Source organism: Nannospalax galili, unplaced genomic scaffold, assembly GCF_000622305.1.
Source record: "Nannospalax galili isolate Female #2095 unplaced genomic scaffold, S.galili_v1.0 scaffold475, whole genome shotgun sequence".
Classification (NCBI taxonomy): domain Eukaryota; kingdom Metazoa; phylum Chordata; class Mammalia; order Rodentia; family Spalacidae; genus Nannospalax; species Nannospalax galili.
Genome location: NW_008339435.1, coordinates 1685498 through 1690461, shown reverse-complemented (window position 1 = coordinate 1690461; position 4964 = coordinate 1685498). Strand labels below are relative to the sequence as shown.

Genomic DNA, 4964 nt, shown 5'->3' with positions numbered 1-4964 from the left:
ATGTTGATGTCCAAGAAGAACTGGATTGCCGTCTATGAACTCCTTTTTAAGGAGGGCGTGAAGGATGTCCATATGCCAAAACACCCAGAGCTGGCAGACAAGAATGCGCCCAAACTTTGTGTCATGAAAGCTATGCAGTCTCTCAAGTCTTGAGGCCACATGAAGGAACAGTTTGCCTGGAGACATTTCTAACTGGTACTTCACCAACCAGGGTATCCAGTATCTCCGTTCTTACCTCTACCTGCCTCCTGAGATCGCGCCTGCCTCCCTGTGCCACAGCTGTCTAGAGATTGGCAAGCCTCAGCCTAAAGGCCCAGAGGGTGAGCGACCTGCAAGATTCACAAGAGGGGAGACCGACAGAGACACCTACAGACGGAGCTCTGTGCCCCTGTTGCTAACAAGAAAGCTGAGGCTGGAGCTGGCTGCGCAACCGAATTCCAGTTCAGAGGAGGGTTCGGTTGTGGACGTTGGTAGCAACCTCAGTGAAGTTCTAGAAGAATATTTTGTGTTGAATAAACTTATAGTCAGAAAAAAATAAAATGAAAAAGGAGATTGGGCAAAAGCTGGATATGAAAAAAAAAAAATAGGAAAAGGAGTCTTGTGTAGTGAAACCAACCACAACTGAATGTTTTAAAAATATTATTATTGTGTGTATATGATGTGTGTGAGAGAGAGAGTTCAGGCACTTGTGGAAGTGAGAGGATAACTTTTAGAAGTCAGTTCATTCCTTCCACTGTGGTCCCCAGGTCTTCAGGTTTATGCAGGGAGTGATTTTACCTGGTAAGCCGTATCACTAGTACCTGAATGATTTGCACACACACACACACACACACACACACACACACACACACACAATTACTTTATTGATTTCTAATGAGAGACTATCAACTAGAATTACTTCCACTTGAGCAAAATTTACAAAAAGATATTTCCTTAGTGTGCTGGATAGCTTTAGTTGGCACACCTGGGTAGAAGGGCCCTCAATTGGGGAATTGCCTCCAATGGACTGGCCTGTGGCCATGTCTGTGAGGTATTTTCCTGGTTTTTGAGTGATGTGGGAGGGCCCAGCCCACTGCGGGTGGTGCTGCCCCTGGGCAGGTGGGCCTGTATTGTATAAGGAAGCAGGTTGAGCTGGGACCAGAGTACAAGCCAGTATGCTGCATTCCTCCATGGCCTATGCTTCAGCTTCTGCCTCCAGGTTCCCACCCTGAGTTCCTACCTTGGGCTCCCTCAGTGATGAACTATGGCCTGGGAGATGTCAGCCAAATAAACCCTTTCCTCCCCAAGTTGGTATTGGTCAGAGTGTTTTGTCACAGCAATTAAAGGCAAACTAGAACACTTAGTTTTTGGTTTTTTTTCCTTTCTTTTTCTTTTTCTTTTTTTTTTTTTTTTAAGCCACCACATCCAGCTCACTTAGTCTTTTTCAAACAATGCTATTATACAATAAACAAAGGTGGAACTCAAAATTACCCTGATTAATTCAGTAAACTGGTAATTTTTTGTTTTTTATTTTGGTGTTTGGGGGGTTTTGTTTTTTGTTTTTGTTTTGGTCTTTTTTTTTTTTTTTTTTTTTTTTGTTTTTTTTTTTTTTTTTTTTTTTGGTCTTTTTGAGACAGGGTCTCCCTGTAGCCCCAGCTGACCTGGAACTCACTATGTAGACCAGGCTGGCCTTGAACTCACAGAGATCCGCCTGCCTCTGCCTCCCAAATGCTGGGATTAAAGGCATGTGCCACCACGCCCAGCATTTTTGGTCTTTTTGAAAGTGTCTCCCTGTAGCCCCAGCTGATCTGGAACTCAGTGTGTAGATCAGGCTGGTGTTGAACTCACAGAGATCTGCCTGTCTCTGCTTCCCAAGTGCTGGGACTAAATGCACCCACTGTCATGCCCAGCATAAGTTGGTAATTTTTGTTGTTTTTGTCTTGTTTTGTTTTTTGAGACAGGGTCTCACTGTGTAGCCCTGGTTGACCTGGAACTTACTATGTAGACCAGGCTGACCTCGAATTCACAGAGTTCCACTTGCCTCTGCCTCCCAAGTGGCTGGGATTAATGGTGTATGCCACCATGCCCAGTGATAATTTTTTTTCTATGTGTATCAGTGCATTGCCTGCATGTAAGTGCACCAGGTGCATGCAGTGTCCACAGAGACTAGAAGAGGGCGACAGAGCCCCTGGAACTGGAGTTACAGATGGTTGTTAGCCACTGTGTCAGTGCTAGGAACCCAACCTGATTCCTCTGCAAGGGCAGCCAGTTCTCTTAACCACTGAGCCCTCTCTCCAGCTGTTTTTTTTTTTTTAAAGGCAAAAAATAATGTTTTTGTTGTTGTTTTTTGTAAAATAGTCCTGAGTATACTCCAGGAATTCTATCATTCTGAAGTCAGGAAGACTGTGGCTTTGAGGTTACATACACAGAGACTCTAATGAGACCCTGTCTCAAAATCAAAGGCAAAAATAAATAAATAAATATAAATAAATAAATAAAAGGTGGGTGAAGGGCTTGGAAACATACTTTCCTGATGGTCTTGTGGCTCATCTCACTGTAGTACAAACTGACACTCTAGAAGAGAGTGTTTCTGGGACTGGGGAGGTGGCTCAGTCAGCAAAGTGGTGGCTGCCCAAGGATGAGGACCTGAGTTCTATCTCCAGCACCCATGGAAAAGTTGGGTTCAGTGGTGCATGCTTGAAATCTCGGCACTGGAGTGGCAGAGACAGGAGGATGCCTGGGACATGCTGACCTGCAAAAATCAGAGAGCTTCAGGTTCAGTGAAAGACTCTGCCTCAAAACTAAGATGGAGAGCAATTGAGGAAGACATCTGACATCAGCCTCTGGGCTCCACACACACGTTCACACACATACACACAAAAGACTGCTCTTAAAATTTTTAAAAAATATTTTATTTATTGCCCGGCATAGTGGTACACGCCTTTAGTCCCAGCACTTGGGAGGCAGAGGCAGGTGGATCTCTGTGAGTTCAAGGCCAGCCTGGTCTATATAGTGAGTTCCAGGACAGCTGGGGCTACAGGGAGACCCTGTGTCAAAGAGAGCAAAAAAAACTTTTTAAAAAATTTATTATTTTTATTTTGTGTGTATAAGTGTTTTGCTTGTATGTGTGTAAGTGCACAACATATGTGCAGTACCTGTAAGAGATGGAAGAGGGCTTCAGATCCTCTGGAACTAGAATTACAGATAGTTGTTAGCTACCACATAGGTGCTGTGAATGGAACCCAGGGCTCTGCAAAAACAGGGAGTGTTCTTAACTGATGAGCCATCTCTCCAGCCCAATACACACTTTAAATTTTTTTTTTTAGGGTTGGAGAGATGACTCAGTGGTTAAGAACACTTGCTGTTCTTCCAGAAGAACCCAGATTCCCAGGCCACATGGCAGTTAACAACAGTCTATAACTACAGTTCCAGGGAATGCAGCATCCTCTTCTGGCCTCTACATGTACTGCACACATGAGGTGCACTTACAAGCAAACAAAACACTCATACACACAGAAAACAAATAAAAGTCGGGTGTGATGAGGCAGGAGGATCTCTGTGAGATTGAGGCCAACCTGGTCTACATAGCGAGCTCCAGGCCATCTGGACTACAGGGAGAACCTGTACCAAAAAAGCAAGACAAGGGCTGGAGAGATGGCTCAGTGGTTAAGAGCACTAGCTGCTCTTGTAGAGAACCGAGATCTGATTCCCAGTACCTACATGGTGGCTAACAACCGTCCATAACTCCAGTTCCAGGGGGTCCAACACCCTCATCTGACCTCCTGCGGCACTTCATGACAGGAGTGCACTTATATACATGCAGGTAATACTCTCATATACTCTCATATACATAAAAATAATAAAGCAAAACAATACAAATAAAATAGAAAAAAGTGTGTATCTCTTTTTTTCGTCTTTTTGAGACCTTTAGCCCCAGCTGGCCTGGAACTCAATATGTAGACCAGGATGGCCTTGAACTCACAGAGATCCATCTGCCTCTGCCTCCCAAGTGCTGGGATTAAAGGCGTGTGCCACCATGCCCGGCTAAAATATATATATTATATAACATACATATATATATATTTTGCATAAAATCCTTGCATATTGCTTCAAATGCAAGGCAGCTCCTTAGGCCTCTGTTTTATTTAGGTTTTACATTATCTTTTATGGTATTTTAGATTGATTACATGTGCCCTGAAGTTAAGAAAAAAAAAATCATTGCTCAGAAAGAATTATTCCAGGTATACATTTGGTGTGTGTCAGCAGAATGTGAGCCTCTGAGAGTTTAGTAACTGCCAAGAAGTTAGGTGGAGTCTATGAATCAGATTTTTGTCATATTTCACTGTAACTGTTTTCCAAGTACTGATCAGGCCTCTCCTCCCACAGGAAGCCAGATGACAACACATTTCCGGGATTATCCTCTTATGTGGCCCATCCTCCCACCCAATATTTTCTGGATTGACTGTATTTCTAGATATTTTCTTTTGTGACTCCTTCTGTGGCCTTCCATTTTAATTATTGATAAATCCTTTCAGAATCTCCTCAGAGGGTCATAAGAGAACCTTCTGGTACAAGGCTGATGGCATTAGAACATCCTTGGCTTTCCTGGTAATTGCTACCTATGTCTGCTGGGTTGAAGAGGCTGTGGCAATTTCTGCTATGACATCAAGCTCCATGCCTGACTCTCCTACAAGGCAATAGGTAAGGTATGACAGGAGGGCTTGCAGGCCCTGCTACTCAGGAGGCTGAGGCAGGAGAATTGGTTAAGCCCAGGAATTTGAGGCTAGTTTGGGCAACATAGGGAAACCCCCCATCTCTTAACAAAACAATTCAGAATCCACAACTACTTCCTTTTTCCCACTGGACCTTTTAGAACTCTTGTCTTTTTCAGCCTTTGGTAGTTTATTTTCTCACCTTCATTTTTTTCCTCAGACACAGAAATTTTTCATGCCTCTTCAAACTGGTTTCCCTTGCCTGCTCCTCTA

The 4964-nt window shown here is 43.7% G+C and overlaps 1 pseudogene; it reads left to right on the top strand.

Moving 5' to 3' along the window:
* On the top strand, window positions 1-744 carry LOC103734919 (annotated as a pseudogene).
* Window positions 745-4964: the final 4220 nt, after the last annotated feature.